Source organism: Lynx canadensis, chromosome C1 (assembly GCF_007474595.2).
Source record: "Lynx canadensis isolate LIC74 chromosome C1, mLynCan4.pri.v2, whole genome shotgun sequence".
Classification (NCBI taxonomy): Eukaryota; Metazoa; Chordata; class Mammalia; order Carnivora; family Felidae; genus Lynx; species Lynx canadensis.
The window spans coordinates 157191716-157212266 of NC_044310.1; the positions used below are offsets into that span (position 1 = coordinate 157191716).

Genomic DNA, 20551 nt, shown 5'->3' on the forward strand with positions numbered 1-20551 from the left:
GAGAATCCAAAGCAGGCTCCACACTCAGTTTGGAGCCCAACGTGGGGCTCAGTCCCACAACCCTGGGATCATGACCTGAGCTGAAATCAAGAGTCAGTGCTCAACTGACTGAGCCACCTAGGTGCCCCTCCCTTAAAGGATTTTAAAGGAAGGGAGGAAAGAGGGAAGAAAGCTAGCTGTGTTTTGAACTTAGAAATATTTTAGCTATGTGAACAAAATTATACCTATGTTGGCTACTAACACATTGCTTCTACTATGTCAAACTAAATTTGACAGAGAGGAGTCTCTCCTTTTATCCAAAACTTTCTTGCTACCAAGGGCTCAGCATGCAAGGAGACACAGAAATCTCTATCTGGCTCTTGCCCTGTTTCCTTCCAGACAGTCCTCTATTATCCTTCAAGGATATACTTCTTGCTTCCTTACAAATTAATTTTTATCCTTGATAATGCTTCACTGTGGTTTGACACAGGGATATTTGCATTTTTATAGCCATTCACTCCTTAACCAAAGTTTTTTTTGTTTGTTTTTTGTTTTAGTTTGTTTTTTTTATCTCCAGTAGTAGACTTTTCATATACTGGCAACGTATTGGTGGGGATTTGGAACCAAAATGGGTTTTGGAGTCTGATTCATCTGGGTTGGAGTCTGGCCTCCCCTCATAGGAGCTTTTCTGAGACCCACTTACTGGTAATATCGTGATTCTTACCTCATTGGATTGTTGTAATGTTTGTAACTGGCACGTGGAAGGCTTCTTCCTTTTCTCCCTTCTCACCATAAGTATTATAAGTGACAGTGGTGTCTAGTTAATCCAACTTCTCACCTTGTGATTAGGAAATGACCATAATTCTCTTCCAAGTGAGAGACCCACAGAGTCCATGTTGTTGTCCAGGCGTTTTTCACGTGTCCCTTCAGTCTTGTGTTTCTGCTGCTCAGCCAGGTAACATCTGAAACCTGAAGGCATCTCAATAATATTTATCTCATGTGGCTTCCTGCGTTGTGGTTATTTGTATATTTATTCCATCCTCCTTTTTGCCTAGAGGTTCTATACTGTATATTCCTTAAGGGCATCTTTCCATATCCTGTGGTATCTAATACAGTGTCCTGCACTCATTAAATTTGGGGGTTGAATTAAATTGATCTGATGCCTTTATACTGCTCACATATAAATAGTAGCCAAGTCCAGTTCATGCTTTTCTATGGTACTGGGCGAAGGTAACCACCATCCCATCTGTTTACCAATATACCACAAGATATCTTCTGTGTGTCTAGAAACATCCCACCCAAACACACCTCACGGATTGATTTCCTCCACTCTCCAGAGCAAATGTGGACTTATTACCATGACATATGAGGCTTGTCTATCTGTTTCTTCACATTCCCTACCACCTCGTACTTATTACACTTCAGCCTACGCCTATGATTCAACCAGGCAGATTGGCCAAATGTACTCCCCTTCACAAAGGTAGATAAAAATATCCATTGTCAGCTGACAGAACAGGTGGCTTTCTCTTACCATCTAGAATTCCATAAAAGATGTTGGCATAGTCTCCCACAAAAGGTCATGGCCTAATCTGGGAAACAATTTTGAACCAGGCCACAGTACAATCTCAATATAGAATCTCTATTCCTCAATAAATCTTTTATTTCTCAATAAGGAATCTCTGTGTCTTTCCTTGATGTTAACTTATGATTTAAATTAGAGTTAATTTGTATCTCTTGGCAGTATTGCATGCTCATTTGTTGGTTGCTTGTTGATCTCTGCTTTCTGAAGACAAAGACTGATGATGACTTCTGATTAAGTGGTTTCCTAGCACTAGCACTCATACAGTGCAGCCATCTCATTTTATAGGGGAGGAAATAAAAAATTCTCAGGGAGACACCAATTTCTTGGCTTTACCTTGGTACCTTTTAAAAACAAATTTAATTCACAGGTCTTATATATGAATGCAAGTTTGAGATTTAAAATATAGAAAATAGAATATTTTAAATAACTCCCAGAAAAGGAGGCACAGTTGCAGTAAAATTTACTGCTCTTCCTAAACCACAAAGTCATAAATACCTTAAATGAAATGCCAAGCCAATGAAGTTGATTTAGACAGGGTTTGAGGAAGCAGTCAGCATGCTATGTACATATTTTGATAGTAATAGTGATACTACAGAAGGTGGTGGTCACAAATTCTAAGGAGTATTACATAATATAAGCATTGGTTGATTCTTTTCTTTTCCTTTCATTTAAAAAGCACAAGGAAATTTATTTTCAGAACTTTTTTAGGATCAGTGACATATTAAAAATTAGTTTAGCAAAAACTAAAGAACATAGAAGTATTTAATAAATATATCTGAGTGCTACTAGAGAAGAGATACATAAATTATCTATCCACTATAGTACTTTACTCTCTATAATTTCAGTATTTTCACCGACTGTATAAGGACTAAAATATTAGCCGATTTCTAGAAGCAATAGCTTTAATTGAATCCAAGTCTTTATAGCTTTAATAAATAAAATATCACCCAGATCAGTCCACCTATATATATAGACTTTTTTACAATGTACACATTGTAAATATCATTTTCCAGTACCCAGACTTCTGCAGTGCCAGTATTGAGAGGGTTTACATTAAGAATTCAGATACAGTTCTTTGCTCCCAGGGAGCAGAGAAGAATAAATAATATCTACACATGCAGTGCCATCAACCGATATAAATTAACTTGAATTCATTAATATCACCAGTTAACATCAAGGACGGGGTTAAAATCTGATCTAATGAAGTTCAAGAATGTGTTATTTGTTGTGCATCTGGAAATGGAGTTTGGGGTTTGACCTTGGTAGTCACTCCTTGGGATCTGGACAATATTTGACTCAGACCTGAACAGGTCACCATTCAAGAAAAATGTTTCCTATCATGCTGACATTCAACGGAAGCTCTTTTGGGCACTGAACAATCTCTAAATCAGCATGAAACCCATTACAGCTAATTTGTTCCGTGAATTTACATTTTATGAAATATGTAGATCATCTGCTTCTATATAGTTTGAAAGGACTGGAAAAACCACCCTGTCCCTGCACTTCAACATTCCCAAGTAGTGAGCTTGTAACAGTGGTCTTCTGTTCTGTTGAAGGAGACACAGAGAGGCTCAGCTTCTGACTTCTTTATTACTCAGCTGCTTTTCACTGACTTCCCCTTTGAATATTCAGGTGATGTTTGTAACACTACGGTGTTTTGGGTGAGTGTCTTACCATTTTGAGAAAAAAAAGAAGTAAAATATGTCCAAAGGCACATTCTAGGTGGGAAGATAACAGACCTTCCTTCTCTGTTTGAACATTTCCCTTCCCATTGGCCCCATAGAATCATCCTGAGTGTCTTAGATGGATGACTTTTTGTGTTTTCTCTTGGTAAGTGAGAAATGCAGAAGAGCTTCCCGGTATCCCAGAGAATATCATAACGTTTATGGAAGATAAGTACAAGGAACGATAATCAATAGGCTTGTAGGTAGATTAGTATCTGGGCATTGATTTTGAACAATTTAAAAAAAAGATCAAAGAATGATTTAGCTAAATGGTGCCTGATTTTACCAGAGATTTTAATGTTTCTAGATGTGCCATATTCACCAAAGTGCATTTTTCTTCATGCCCTGGCAGCAGCCCTCCCAGCAGCCACTCAGCACTCTTTCACCGCCTTTTTCAATAGATGTAGGGTCTTAAGGTCCTGTTTTCTCACAGATGTCAGTGAGAGAACTGATTGTATTTATAGCTTCTATGATGTGGCATCTTTAGAAGCAAAGCTGGACTACAGCTGTTGGCCTCATTACCAAAGAACCTTGGTCTATAGGCGACTAAGGCAGTAGAGGCCCAGAATGGTCAGCCTCCTCGAGCCAGGTGAGGCTAAGAAATGTTGTCTAGGCAGAGGTGAGCTTTGCCTGTGGGTTGGTTATGTTCTCGCTAGTCCAGAGTCTGTTTCTATGTCTGACTCCACGTCTTACTTAATCTCAGCACTTTATTGACCTCGGGCCCAAGATAAGTAGTGAAACAGTAAACGTGTGTGTGTGTGTGTGTGTGTGTGTGTGTGTGTGTGTGTGTGGAGTGAAATTGTGGAGAACTCTTACTAGGTATGGTTTGGAAGGAAAATGGAAAAAAATCTTGTTAAAAGAAGTCAAATGTGTTTAAGGTAATCAGTCTTTCAGAGAAGTCAACAAAGATTTAAACATTTTTGCATTACTTGAAGCTGCTCTTAATTAAGGTGGCTTTGCCTTCAGTCCCCTCCAAAGTAGTAAGCACTGTGGGTTTGAAGAACACGACTTCACAAAGTTCTAATTCTACCTGGCTAATCTATTTGAAAAGATTGGTGTTGTGTGATATTCATGTGTGTGTTTAGAGGTATCTAGGCCAGGAGGTGGCAAACTATGGCCAATTGAATCTGGCCTGCTGCCAGTGTTTGTATGACCTGTGAGATTAGAATGGCTTTCTCGTTTTTAAGTGGTTACATTTTAAATGGTGACGTAAGTCTTTCATTTTGCCTGTTGGCCTACAAATACTAAGTATTTACTATCTAACTTTTCCAGAAGAAGCTTGCCAACCTCTAGAATGTGAAATCAGGCATCTCTCTTGATTTTGATTATAACAAATAGCTCTACCTTTTTGTTCCATTCTTTTATATTCTTTTTCCAAGATACCAAAACTCGTATATTTTAATAGAAATGTCTCATGTGTTTTGCAGTCTTTTCAGGGGTCAGTAAAGGGGGAAAAAAAGGTTTGGTGCAACATTAAAAAAAAAATTAACCAGTAGTCCTCATAATATATTTTGGAAGTGTACAAGAAGAAAATTATAAAATGCCTTCCATATGAAGGAGTTGTCTCCAGGGCTCACACTGAATGAAACATTCCCTAAATGTTTGCTTCCATCATGAAATACTTGGGCACCATTTCTTTTTGCTTCAATGTACGGTGCTTTTCAATACATCAGACAGAGAAGCTAGTTGTGAGCTGATCCTCTCGTGAAGCAGACAGAAAAATTATGGACAGCCAGGGTGGATGGTCCTGCACTTAGTGAGAGCTGAGGCATTGTTGTTTGTTTGTTTTAGCACCTTTATTGAGGTATAATTTGCATCTGGTAAAATTCATCCATTTTAATCATACCACTCAATTATTTTTGGCAAATTTACAGAGTTGTGCAAGCATTACCATCCAATTTTAGAACCATCACCCCACAAAGAATACTTGTGCCCATTTGCTGTCACTCCCCACCTCCTTTCTCCCTCAGCCCCAGGCAACCATTAATCTATTTCCTGTCTTGATAGATGTGGCCCTTTTCTGGATGTTTCATATAAATGGAATCATCCAGTGTATGTTCTTTTGCAACTGTGTTCTTCCACTTGGTGTGATGTTTTTGAGTTTCATGTATCTTGTAGCACGTATTAGTACTTCATTTCAATGGATATATCCCATTTTGTGTATCTATTCACCAACTGGGTGGACATTTGGATTTTTTTTTTGACTACTATGAATAATGCTGCTATGAACATTTACATACAAGTCTTTGTGTGGACCTATGTTTTCATTTCTCCTGAGTAGATACCTAAAAGAGGACTTGCTGGGCCGTATCATAAATTTATGTTTAACTTTTTTTTTTTTTTTTACGTTTATTCACTTTTGAGAGACAGAGGCAGAGCAGGGGAGGGGCAGAGAGAGAGGCAGACACAGAATGTGAAGCAGGCTCCAGGCTCTGAGCTGTCAGCATAGAGCCCAACGTGGGGCTCGAAGTCACAAACCGTGAAATCATGACCTGAGCTGAAGTCAGATGTTCAAATGACTGAGCCACCCAGGTGCCCCTGACTTTCTAAGAAACTATCAAACTGTTTTCCAAAGTAGCTGCACCATTCTCTATTCCCACCAACAGTGAATGAGGATTCCAGTTTCTCTGTGTTCTGGAAAACACTTGGTATTGTCTTCTTGATTATAGCCATTCTACTGAGTATGAATTGGTATCTCATTGTGGTTTTAATTGTTATTTCCCTCATGAATAACGCTGAGTATCTTTTCATATGATTATCGGACATTCATATGTTTTCTTTAGTGAAATTGCTGTTCAGATCTTTTTCCATTTTTAAATTGGGTTTCTCTTCTTATTATTGAATTTTGTGGGTTCTGTATATATTCTGGATACAAATTCATTATCAGATATATGACTTAGAAACATTTTCTCCTAGTCTGTGGCTTATGTCTTTTCTTAATGGTGTCACTTGAAGGGCAGCGCATTTTAAAATGTGAATTGTGAATACATGACATGAAAGTAGTTTCCATTATTTTTCCTCCTTTTAATTATTTCACCCCAACTGAGGTTTGTAGGAGCTTGTGGAGGTCCTGCAGTGAATCAGTGGGAGGGTTGGTGATAGCGCCACACCTTTGGGAGGTTTTCATATTTTGGCTACCCACACAATACTGGAGCTCTAGCCAGCTCTGGATTTACCTGATTTGCATATCTGTTTACATCACAGTTTCTACTTTGGGTATGGCTGTCAAAGGTGACTTTGAGGACATCAATAAAGGAGCAGTGATGTTGGATGATTGGTTTCATCCTGAGGTAGCCTAAGGGTTTTATCTTTATCTGCCAGGGAACAGGCCTGAAAACTCATTCCTTTAAAAAAATCTATTTCCTCTCAAGATTTCTCTCTATGGTGATGTAAAAAGTATGATAGGGAATATAGGAGGGAAAGCTGAACATAAGAACTAGCTGTAACAGTCTCAGGAAGCAATTAGGTAGCACTTTTAGCCAGTAGATGGGGTGGTACTGGGTATTGGTTAAGAGCTTGGGTCTGCCACTTACAGGATATGAGCTCGGGCACGTCGCTTCATCTTTCCATATCTCCTTCCACGTCTCTCAAATGGGAATGGTAATAGTACCTACTTGTTGTGGGAATTAGTGATTTTAGAACGTGTCAAGTGCTTAGGAGTGTACTGTTGGTAGTTTCTCAGTAAGTGATGGCTGTTACTTTTATTGTTGTTGCTATTGTTAAGTGTTAGGTGGAGTGCTGTTGTACAGGAAGCACAAGCTTTAGCGTGAGACGTCCTGGGGGACATCTGGAGTTCGGTTACCAACTCTTCTGTTTACTAGCTGTGTGATGTCCCACAAACCATGTTTTCTCTCTGTGCCACAGTCTCATTTGTTTAAGGGGAAAATACCAACTGCCTGGACAAATTGCTGTGATGGCGAAAATGGAATTACATGTACAACTGCACTTAATGGTGGCTGGGGAAGAGTAGGTAGTCGATTGATGTTTGTTTGTTTGTTTGTTTGTTTGCTTGCTTGTTTTTGGTGTTAAGGAGGCAGTGATTAATGGAGCAAAAGAATCCTATAATCTTCCACAGACGGAGACAGCACAGCATGAGGTGGAAAAAGAGGGAAAGTGATGAGTGGGGCTTTGTAAGGGAGGCTGGTTTTGGACAAGTGATACGGATGGTCAAGGCAGCAGCAGGCTCACATCTGATGTTTCAGGAGACGTAGACCTTGAACTAGTGGGGACCAAGGTGGGAATCTGAAAGTAGGATTTGACAATTGAAAGCCTTGAAGGCTAGACTCAATTCATAATGTTGGCTTCAGAGTTGTTTTAGGAACCGCCGTCTGGCTATAAATGGGCAAAATCTTGGAGGCAGAGACCACCTCTAGGTACACTGTAGGCTTTAGTTATTTGCCCCTTTAGAAAGAAGTTCTACTCTCTAGGCTTTGTTCTGAGAAAATCTGCACACCATTCTTTCACCAAAGACATGCTTGCTTTCCTGTCTATCTCTTTCTTGGCAGTGCTACCCCAGTTAGCCTGAGGTTCTACATGAAAGAGTGCTTATAACACCAGGAAATAATGTTACTCTAAAACATGCAATGGACCAAGGAAAGAATGTGTATTTGTTACATTAGCCATTTCACCCCAAATATGTACAATTGATTACAAGGAACACTTGAGAATCAATTTGCCATACGATTATACATCTCTGCCTTAAATTACACAGTATTGATATTCTAGGAAAACTGTAAATATATTGTTTTTGTAATTTGAATTGTTTTCTCATTAACATTTGCCATCCTTTACGAGATGCTTTGAGTGACTGATTTGCTGTGATAACTGGCTGTCCATTTCTTACTGATCATCTCCCCACATCCCCAGTGGCCCATTCCCTACGCCTTCCTCCTTTCTTTATCCATTTCCAAACTTCAAAAAACATTCACGATCAAAACTTTGACACTTTGACGTTGTGATAATTATTCCCTCTTGTTTTTCAAAATACGAACATCAGTATACCTTTACCAACTTTTTTTTTTTTTAATTTGAAAAGGAAAGGGAAATAACTGTAGCTCTTTCTGTAAGTGTTTGGTTATGTCAGGAGTACTTCAGCCCCAAGTCATGTTCATTTCAGAAAGTTTCCAACATGGGCCCTGCCACACCGAGCTTCCATTCCCACGAGCTCTTCCTCCAGTATCCCACTAACCTGCCACAGGGACTTCCAGACTCTGAATGGCAGCCCCCTTTTCCCTTGTGCTGGAGTCAGTGACGCCCTGCACATTTCTCCCTCCTCTATGTTACTGCAAAAGTCTTCAGAGGATTTGGACATTGGGGATATATCCCTGGGCCCAGTGGAACTTTCTCTTCAGTTTGTATTCTGCATGGTCCCCTGCTGCATCTCTGTCCAGTGACTTTCTCACTCCAGCTCACCGAGAGAAGGGATAAGGTGTGACACCGTCTCCATCTTAAAAAGAATTTCAGATCTGACGTGGAAATACTCCATGTTTCCCTAGTGACACACAGGCACAAAGACCTTGAGATAAAGGTTACTATCTGGATGTTGTCACAAGCTGGGAGTCTGGACAGAGGATATGAATGACTCCTTAGAACAGGTAACGCTTCCTTAGACTTGCAGCTCTAGTCCATCAAAAAACGGCTTTGTAGGTTCTCTGCACCTTGAGGAGGGACTGTGACTTATTCATATTTATATTCCCAGCTTCTTGTAATATGTCTTGAAGTTTAGTAAATCCTCAATATATTTTCCTTAATGAAAGGATACCTGTTTGTTAGCATAATTACGAAGAGAATTTCTTTCATTTGACTACTTTTCATTTTTGCTGGATGGACGTTTTTCAAGAACTGAGCAAAGAGTTGATAAGGTCATTAGAAAATGAGGGTGAAATTTTACCCATGAGAATTTCACGTGTCAGGATAGCAGGGGATTCTATTACAGGCTTATTCATATAGTTTGGAGAATAAAAGTTAGAAATAAGACCTCCCACTCACCTCTGCCACATATAAAAGTAAAAAGTTTATATCAGAGGATGTGAGCAGGTGACCTCAAGTTGAATCCAGCTTGCAAGGTGTATTTTGTTTGGCCTGCAATGGTGTATGTATGTATGTATGTATGTATGTATGTATTTATTTATTTATTTAAAAAAAATTTTTTTTAATGTTTATTTATTTTTGAGACAGAGAGAGACAGAGCATGAATGGGGGAGGGTCAGAGAGGGGGAGACACAGAATCCGAAATGGGCTCCAGGCTCTGAGCTGTCAGCACAGAGCCCGACGCGGGGCCCGAACTCACGGAGTGTGAGATCATGACCTGAGCCGAAGTCGGCCGCTCAACCAACTGAGCCACCCAGGCACCCCTGGTGTTTTATTTTTAATTGAGTTAATTGCCAGCGTTTATTAAAAAAAAAACCAAATTTCATAAAAAGTATCTGAAATGTCAGATGCCAGCTTTCTCTTAAAAATGGGAAAAACCTGGCAATACTTGAGTTTGATTTTTTTTCTTGACATTTGACTGGCTCTTATTCCAGTAGGGTATTAAAATTGCCATAGCCCTCTGTCCCCTTTGTCACATTGCCAGGAAACTGAGTACCACCAGCATCCATTCATCCTAGTACTCAGAACTAAGCCTGGCCTTTTCTTTATTTGCTTGACCTGCCTGGTCCCCACAGGATTTAAGCTTGCCGATCCTTGTTTAGAGGCTTTGGGTTTAAAGGTCTCAAATGATGACCTTGAAGTTTAGATATTTACTTTGTGGTCATAAAATATATGAGTGCAAAGGAGTTTAGAAGTCCATGAATAAACACAAACTCATTTTGTTCATCTGCACCTCTTCACTGGTTGATTTCTCCACATATCATATCTTATTTATAACACCACATTGCTGTGGAAATTCACTGCTGTACTTTTTGCTTCCCAGCTCTACTAAATTTTACTCTGAACGTTTTCAGAGCTGCTTGAACAATGTGCAGATTTAGTGTAGTAGCAATCTCAAGTGGTTTTGTAACATTAAATATTAAATAACTTTAAAACTGCAAACAAGGGAAAAATAAGAAGTCAGCCAAATCCTGACACATACATTTAATAAGGAGGCAACAAAAAGTCTCTCATTTACATGACCTACTGCTCAACCACTGTGGTAGAATGGAGGCCTGCTCTACACCTGCATTTCCTTCAAATCTGGTATGAAATGTCTCCTAAAGTCATATCGTAGTTTAGTAGTCTGCCTAGTGGTGGACACTGGCCGATACAGTTAATCCTAACACTTAATTGAGAAAACCTTTGTTGGACAACTGTCTTATGCCTGCTGTATACAACCAGTAATGATAATTAAGAGTTATTGAACCCATGCTATGTGTTGAAATGCTTTTCTGTGTACCTGACAAGGATCATCTCATTTCATCCCCGCTCCAACCCATTGAGGTAAGTGCTGAAGTAGGTGTTGTCTTCATTTTATTGATGAGGTGCCAGAGGCAAAGGGGGTGCTCAAGATCACACAGGTTGTGTGAAGCTATGGATGCAGAATTCTAGCCCTGGCCGTGTGAATACAGCCTCCCCAGTGCTAGTCCCAGGTAGGTCTAAGACTCAGATCTTGCCCTGAGAACTGAAAATCCATCTGGTTGTTGGTCAGTTAACAGATAACTATAACATGTATTCTCTTAATATTAGAGCAGTATATTATAGGGACAAACATTTCTGCCTTAGGAGGTAGAGACCAGAGAAAACTTCAGAAAGATCATGGTAAGTTGAGTTGGACAAAGAGGAAAAGCAGTCCCAGGAGAGGAGAAAGGTATGAGACAAGGTACTGAGGCATAAATGTGAATGGGCTATTTATGAAATGAAAGGCAGCCCTAATACCTGGGAGATACAGTATTTATAGGCAATATATGGAGACAGCTATGTATGCATCATTTCCAAAATTAGGGTTAAGATGAAAACAAATAAGGGATGCCTGGGTGGCTCAGTCGGTTGAATGTCCAACTTCGGCTCAGGTCATGATCTCGCGGTCTGTGAGTTCGAGCCCCACGTCGGGCTCTGTGCTGACAGCTCAGAGCCTGGGTCCTGCTTCCAATTCTGTGTCTCCCTCTCTCTCTGCCCCTCCCCAACTCATGCTCTGTCTCTGTCTCTGTCAAAAATAAATCAACATTAAAAAAAAAAAAAAGAAAAGAAATTGCTGTGGTTGAGGTCAAAGAGGTTGTTGCCTGCTTTCTCCTCTAGGGTTAAAAAAAAAAAAAAAAAGATGAAAACAAACAAAAAGATAGAGTCAACATACCCTGGATCAAGAGTGAGATTTGTCTAGTCACCGTAAAGAGGTGATTCCAGGCTTGGCTAGGACAACATTTGATTGGCTTCACTCAGCTAAGGAAAGGGCAGGGGCACAGAGACATTACAGTTTCCCAGTGGTAGAGGAAATTCTGAGATCCAGGTTGGCTGAGTGTATTAAAGCACTAGGGGAAAAGAGGGTTGGCTCCTTGCTTTTGATGAAAGTGCCTAAGGCCATTTTAAGATCACCAACTTCTCTTGTTCTGTTTCTGTGTTTTGCAGTTGGTCAGCTGATTATATTTTGGATCTCTGTGTAAATTGCCTTTAGTAATAGAAACTGCCACTCATGCCAAAACAAATATTCTGGATTGTGTGACTGTTCTCTTTCTCATGATTAAATTTATCAGTCGACACCTTGGCTTAAATGTCTGTCTGTGGAGCTCAGCGAAGTCTAGCCTACACCCCGAGAGAAAGAAAACTAGATGTGTTGGACTGGGGCAGACACTGGGGGTGGGGGCACAATGGAGTGAAGGAACTAAATGAAAGGAATATTTCCAACCATGAGATTTGATGACTGATGGGATTTAGTGGTTGAAAGAGGAGGAGGCATTAAGGATAGGAAACTGAGAGGATAATAATGTCCCTGATGGAGATGGAAGGCAGAAGCAGATAGATTTCTGGGAAAAGGATAACAAATGTTTGACTTTGAAGTTTGAGTCCATGGTGCCTGTGTTGGTGGCATCTTCTGCCTTTGGACACCTTTGGCGTGTCCAGGGTTATGAAGCTGGTTAGATGCAGCGACTGCACAGCATATAGGAAGTGGGTGGGTTCAGCTCAAGGGAGTGTATGGCGTGAAAAGGAGGCTGAAGATGGAACCCTGGGTGTCACTGATGTCAGAGATCAGCATGGGCAGTCTGTGAAGGAGGCCGGGGAGGCAGCGAGGTGGGAGAAAAGAGTGAAAGAGTGGAGCAGTAGTGATTCAAGCAAAACAGAATGGCCAGTTTCATCAATTACTGTAGGATCAAAATAGAAGACCTAGACTCAAAGCTTAAGAGGCAGAGAGACTTGAGCAAGATCTCCCTGCTTCCCCAGAAGAGAGACTTGAGCTTGTCCAGGATCACCCTGAGGGGGTCAGGGGATGATCATAGTGTTTCCTGAGTGACAGTCTCTCACTTCTCCCATTGTCTCATGTTGTTTCTTGTTTCTAAGTATAGCTCTGCAGTCAGTGCAGAATACTATGTAGTACTAGCTGGTACTAGAGATTATGTTGCTTCTTCAAAGTGGACATTCCTTCTCCCCGCATCACTGTGCTCACAGTGAAAAGAGAGCTCTAGTTACTTAAAACAGGACGTGTTGCTGGATGAATATAGCTGGTGTGTGGCCCACTTGGCTACTCTTTCAATCAGCACGCAACTCACATGGTGTCAGCCAGTCAACCAAGAGTTTCACTGTGTGTTGTAACTGGGTTCAGTTTTGTGAAATAGCTCATTCTCCTATGCAGGAGTGCATTTTGACTGACTTTTTGTGGAGAAACCTCAGTGATGACAGATTGTTAGCCTGATTATGTCTTTTTCTCTAAGAGGAAGGAGCAAGAACAGCCTCCTCTGAAGCAGAAGATGATAGGTCAGAAGTCTACACATCTGTATTTCTTTCTGATTGGAAGGGCCTTGACACTCATGGATTTAACTTTCATTCATACATACATATGCACATACATGGACATGTGTGTATATACACATATCCATATATCCATATACATAATATACATGCGTATATGTGTATATACACATACGCATACATAAACATCTATATCTACATGTACAAATATATTTTTCACAGACAGCTTAAAGTCCAAGAGGAGAATGTGGCAGTGAATGGTTGGAGGAGCTGCGGGATGACAGGTGGGGTGGGCATGGGCAGAAAAAAAGAGTAAAGAAAAAAAGATCCAGGACATAAGATAATGATTTTAAATGTTTGGATGGGGAGGCTGGTGTGTCAGGGCAAATAAATTATGAATGAGCCTCGTCAGCAACCTGGGATTCATTCCTGTCTATCTCTCTCTGTTTCTAATCTTTTTCCCCGCTTCTCATTGAATTCTAACAACCCCAATGAGTAGGTAGTTTAGTCCCCATTTTCAGATGAGGAAGCCAAAGACATTTTATACTAGAATTGTAGGCAGGATTTAGGGGTAAGTGAAGGGCTTGACTGATATCCCTGAGAAAGGTCTGCTGCTTAGTCCCACATCCAGTTATGAGATGTGTAGTAGAGCCTGTGGCAGAAATCTGACACCAAACGGGGCAGTAGAGAAGGTCAAATTCATGTCTTTCTTAAACCCAAAAGTACATACGTTTTGAACACTTAAGTACCACTAGACCCTGTTTTCCTTTCCCATACAATCACAGCATCAGTGCTGAACAAATCGCCCTTTGTCTTCAGGCTGCTTTCGTACAAGAAAAAAAAGTCACACGGAGACTATGAAAGCACTTGACGTTCAAGGAACACATAACATTAGTTTGACTCCAGATGATAACAAACATTTGGCTGTTTTGCCTCAGTCACACTCTTAAGAAGCATGACGTTTGCAAGTGCATGCTCCAAAGTCCTATTGACTGACTTTATTTTTGGCAACAGGGGGAAGAATCTTCGTTTTTTTCCTTTTTTTATCCCTATCCTAGACGAGTGTTAGTTGGAAAATGCCTATAAATCTTTTTTGATTTCTGCCAATCATGGCCATTCAGATTTGAGTGCCAGTGGACTTTAAGCTCACAATTATAAGTTGAGTCTATATTCAGGGGACTCCTAGGGGTAATGAGAAGTATTTTATAGGCAGAATGAGCTTACATACGTGTAATTTATAGACACGGATTTTTGGCAGATGTGTTTTGAGCAGATTGGAGGAGATTGACAATGGTGTTGGAAAGGCTGACAAGAAGGGGCAAATGCCAGCAATGCTGAATTCTGCCTGTCTAGGTGCTCGACAGGAGAGGAAAACCTGGAGAGAAAAGGATGGACCCCTATAAAAAATTGGAGAAAGAATCAGTATCATTTAACTGCTAATAGAACTTATGAACAAAGCATAAGAAAAAAATCACAAAGTAGTTAAATCTAAGAAACTGAACCCAGTAGAATTAGAACAAAGTATAAAATGCATATGATAGCTGAACTATATCCAATGGCAACTTAGCCCTAAAAGTGCAAATGTAATGACAGGAAAAGAGTACAGTTCATTATATGCTGTGAAAAGGATGCTTAGGGTGAGGGTGTAAAAACAGGTCATTCATGGTTTCCAGGCATGGCAGAAGGAAAATACATAGCTATTTAATGTTTTTATTGAGCCTAATTCTTATTCACACTATCTTTTTTTTATAATGAAATATTTTTTTCACCTTTATTTAATTTTTTTAAAATTTACATCCAAATTAGTTAGCATATAGTGCAACAATGATTTCAGAAGTAGATTCCTTAGTGCCCCTTACCCATTTAGCCCATCCCCCCTCCCACAACCCCTCCGGTAACACTCAGTTTGTTCTCCATATTTATGAATCTCTTCTGTTTTGTCCCCCTCCCTGTTTCATATTATTTTTGGTTCCCTTCCCTTATGTCCATCTGTTTTGTCTCTTAAAGTTCTCATATGAGTGAAGTCATATGATTTTTGTCTTTCTCTGACTAGTTTCACTTAGCGTAATATCCTCCAGTTCCATCCATATAGTTGCAAATGGCAAGATTTCATTCTTTTTGATTGCCGAGTAATACTCCATTGTATATATATACCAAATTTTCTTTATCCATTCATCCATCAATGGACATTTGGGCTCTTTGCATACTTTGGCTATTGTTGATAGTGCTGCTATAAACATGGGGGTGCATGTGTCCCTTCAAAATAGCACATCTGTATCCTGTGGATAAATGCCTAGTAGTGCAATTGCTGGGTCATAGGGTAGTTCTATTTTTAGTTTTTTGAGGAACCTCCATACTGTTTTCCAGAGTGGCTGCACCAGCTTGCTTGCCACCAACAATGCAAAAGAGATCCTTTCTTCGCATCCTCGCCAACATCTGTTGTTGCCTGAGTTGTTAATGTTAGCCATTCTGACAGGTGTAAGGTGATATCTCATTGTGGTTTTGATTTGTATTTCCCTGATGATGAGTGATGTTGAGCATTTTTTTCATGTGTCGGTTGCCCATCTGGATGTCTTCTTTGGAGAAGTGTCTATTCATGTCTTTTGCCCATTTCTTCACTGGATTATTTGTTTTTTGGGTGTTGAGTTTGATAAGTTCTTTATAGATTTTGGATACTAACCCTTTATCTGATATGTAATTTGCAAATATCTTGTCCCATTCTGTCGGTTGCCTTTTAGTTTTGCTGATTGTTTCCTTCGCTGTACAGAAGCTTTTTATTTTGATGAGGTCCCAGTAGTTCATTTTTGCTTTTGTTTCCCTTGTCTCCGGAGACGTGTTGAGTAAGAAGTTGCTGCGGCCAAGATCAAAGAGGTTTTTGTCTGCTTTCTCCTCGAGGATTTTGATGGCTTCCTGTCTTACATTTAGGTCTTTCATCCATTTTGAGTTTATTTTTGTGTATGGTATAAGAAAGTGGTCCAGGTTCATTCTTCTGCATGTCCCTGTCCAGTTTTCCGAGCACCACTTGCTGAAGAGACTGTCTTTATTCCATTGGATATTCTTTCCTGCTTTGTCAAAGATTAGTTGGCCATACGTTTGTGGGTATAATGAAATATTTTACAACACAGGGACTAATATAACAAGAACCCACTCAACTCTCTACAATCCTGTTTTAAACGATTAAAATATTACAGAAGCAGCTGAATCTCCCTGTATACCCCTTCTCTGTTCTCCACCCTCCAGAGGTAATTTCTGTCCTGAATTTGTTGTTTCTATTTCCTTCTTTTTTTTATGGCACATATATATGTGTACATATGCATATGTTTATAAATATACATATTCATGAGAAATATAGCATTATTTTGCAAATCACTAAGCTTTATATAGTGCTCAATTTACTTTTTGAACAAGTGATTTAGTGAAGAGTGTTCTGCTCAAATTAAGCTCACATTTGACCTGAGAATGAAAAGTGAGTAGGTTTGACTTACATCCAGCCTCGCTGACTTTACACTGATACCTGTTGCTTCTCAAACAGAATCAGCTCTGCCTTCAACAAATGAGAACCATTTGGAGTTCCGGAGTAAATTATTGATAGAAGTAGAAATAATTTCAGGAAAGGTTTGCTTTGAGGCTAAACCCAAGTCTGTGTAATCAGTTCCTGGGATGAGTAACATTTTTTTTTCCTAACTAGGGTATTTCTTTGGACTCCTAAACTAATGAAAGTTTGAAAGCTATTCTGGGAATTTAGATCGTGTCTCAGAGTTTCCAAAAAATGACAATTTTCACCTCACCTTTATTTCATTCTTTAAGATCCATGTTTTCCAAACTAGCCAATTTACCTTTCTCCCTAGTTGACGAACATCTCTATTATACCCAAGTAATAAAGTGAGTATCCCAGTAACAACATGAAAAGAGAATACTAACCAAAATATCATGTTACATCTGTTTAAAAAATGTTCTCAGATGAAACCTATCCATTAACTAACACTTAGGTCTATCCCTTACTCACGCCAAGATACTGAGCTTGAAGGTAGGAAAACCAATCACTGGAGAAAGGCACTTGAGCTAAAAACCTATGGAGCAAGAGAGAAATATGTGTCTGCATCATTAACATGATTCAGTGATGCCACGGGGCACCTGGGTGGCTCAGTTGGTTAAGTGCTGACTTCAGCTCAGGTCATGATCTCACGCTTCATGGGTTTGAGCCCCACATCGGGCTCTGTGCTGACAGGTTGGAGCCTTGAGCCTGCTTCAGATTCTGTGTCTCCTTCTCACTCTGCCCCTTGCTACTTCTATGGAAACAATCAGGAAGATGGCTATAAATGAACTCAGAGGCTCATTATCTCTTAGCTCTAGAGATGTTCTGGATGGTCCAGAGCCTGGAGCCTGCTTTGGATTTTGTGTCTCTGTCTCTCAAAAATAAACAAACGTTAAAAAAAATAAAATAAATAAACATGATTCGTGTCTCTCAAAAATAAGTAAACGTTAAAAAAAAAACCCATGATTCAGTGATGCCTAATGGCTTTTAGACCTAATGCAGCTTAATCGAAGGTTATTTTGTTCTATAAATCAAAAATCCAGCCAACCAACCAGTCACCCAAACAAACAGAATTCTGAAATCTGTGGCTTTGTAAAAAAATTGAGGTGTTGGTTTAATTTGTGAAATTCCATATCTGTACACCAATGAACATTAGTCTGCCTCCTCACAGAATAGTCTGTATATCAGGTATCTGCTGAGTATTTTGTGAAACTTATGGTGTGGTCATCCATTTCCAGTCTTGGCTTTATGGCCACAGCGCCACAAGACACATACGTAAATGAAGGAGATCGAGTGTGAATTATGGGGAAACCTATTTTCTTTCATCAAGTTACCTGAGAATGTAGGGGAGTTACACAATTGTCTGGACCCAGTGTTCTCATCTATAGAATAAGGGTGTGAATGGACTCCTGGGGGTCCCTACCTACTTGTTAAGAACAACCCCAGGTTTGAGGAAATAAAAAATGGGGGATGGAAACCTCTGATTTGTGCACACAGATAATGAAACACCCGTTAAGCCAAATGCTTGCCTTCGGTGAGCTGTTTTCCACTAGGGTAAGCAGCATGCATTCACAACACTGACTAAGTAGGATTCTGGCTAAGTCATTTCACTCTGAGCATGTGCCCTACATTATGCAGAGAAAGGAAGAGACAACAGGTAAAGTCTTATTTGCCCTCTTGACTTTGCGTAGAAAAGGAGGTAACATGGAGGTGGCAGCTGTCAGAGTAATTCCACTGATTTTGTGTTAATGTGATGAGAGAGAGTGAGCTGTGGAGGAAAGTTACTCACAATAAAACGTATTTTATTTTAATATTTGTGTTAAAGGAAGGAGGTAGTATTTAGTAGTGAGAAGCATGGTCTCTGGAATCAGTCCGCCTGGATTCACCATTCGCTAACTGTGAACTCGCGAGTTCACCGCTCGCTGTGTTTTTAGGCGAGTTACCTTTTAATCCCCTCTCCTTATCTGTAAGACAGAAGTGATAGAAGCATCTGCCCCATATGGTTCTCATAAAATGTAAATGAGTTAGTGCATATGAACTCTTAATGATGAACTCTGTATGAACTCTTAATGATGGTACCAGGCATACAGTAAGTGCACAAGAAATGCCGTCTGTAGTTGTTTGATAAAAATAAATAGGTGATCCTTGAAGAAAACCTAGTAAGTAGAAATGCTATTCACTTTGTAAGGAAGACTTGCTGTTAAGCTTGAAACCACAATTACTTCACTTAAAAACTTTGTGGAAGTGAATATGTCACATACAATGCAGAACCCCCTTTGAAGGGCTCTAGAAGTCCAATTGTACTTGCCTGGAGAAGTGATAAAATCTGAACATGTTTGTGTTGTAGCTTTGTTCGTATATTAGGAAAGTCATCAGCTCTGAGTTTTTAGTAGAAAAACAGGAATTTAATCTACTTTGTGTTTTGATGTAAAAGGAGGGGTTTATGTATTTTAAAGTATAAACATAATAAAGTCTATACTGATTTATTTCTTTATTTTTTAATTTTTTTTAATGTTTGTTTATTTTTGAGAGAGACAGTGTGAACAGAGGAGGGGCAAAGAGAAAGGGAGACGCAGAATCCGAAGCAGGCTCCAGGCTCTGAGCTGTCAGCACAGACCCTGACACAGGGCTCAAATTCAAGAACCACGAGATCATGACCTGAGCTGAAGTCGGGCACTTAACCGACTGAGCCACCCAGGTGCCCCAATATACTAATTTATTTCTATATATTCTGTTCACTTATCATAATTTTACTTCATGTGTAATGATTTGCAAGATATAGGGGCATGATTTATAATGAATCTTAAATTTTATGGAAGAAAAGATACAAGCCCTACTTCACTTCTCTTTATATATTTGATGAGAAATGAGTTAATCGTTTTTTGTGTCTGTTTAGATGATGGAACAGCTAAAATGAGAAATTTCTCAAAAATAATGAATTCCATTTCATAATTGGAGGAGCTGTATGCTAATTTTGTGTGCTCTGTATCCTAGTTCGGCACTCAGTAACAATATTTTTCATAATTTGCAACTATTCCAGAGTTGACTCTCTTTGATTCCAAATTCCTACTATGTTGGTCATTTAAAAAATTGCATTAGCAGTATTTGGCATGTCTTCCCCCTTTCTTATTTATATTTTTTGCAAAGTTCCTAGAAATAGTTAACATTATTTGATTGTGGTATATTTTGGTTAAAATAAACTTAAAAGTAAATAAATAAAGGGAGTACCTGTAACTTTAATAAAAATTCAGGTGTCAGTTTAGGAGCCATTCTTTGCAAACCACTATGTTTGCTGTCAGAAATACAGAGATAAATAAGACTCAGCTTTACCTACTTGGAACTCACAAGCAAGTCAGAAGTTTGTGGCTGTAATCAAAGATAAGGTAAAGAGGTAAAGAACACACCACCAGACACAGTGCCTTCAGTGCTGCAACATTCAGAAAAGGTGGATTCATAGACTCACTAGCGTTTGACCTAAATCCTGAAGGAGGAATAGTATTTCATTCAGCAGGTAGAGAGGATGATTGGCTAAGATGGCGAATGGCCCCTGGGTAATTGCTGTTGACTTTCCCTGACAAGCTCCCTATTACTGTAGCTACCCTGGTATTGATGATACAAACAAACAAACAAAAAACACCAGTGGAGTCCTTCCCTATCTCCAGTTTTGCAAGCAGTCGATTTCCTTTCATCAGGATAAAAACTATTCTTATTACATGGTGTCCGTTAATGTCCCCATAGTTAAAAACACCATTTTAGCTGAATACATTGTCTTCAGTTTTCAGGAGTGTTCAGTCAGGAAGAGGTAGCATAGCCTAATGTTGAGAACTGGAACACTGGAACCAACCAGCCTGGTTTCTC

General features: G+C 39.6%; 1 protein-coding gene across 1 annotated transcript in view; it reads left to right on the top strand.

The window, feature by feature from the left end:
• Window positions 1-20551, top strand: part of CERS6 (ceramide synthase 6) — a 327890-nt gene that overhangs the window by 152678 nt on the left and 154661 nt on the right. The gene's annotated exons all lie outside the window — the stretch shown is intronic.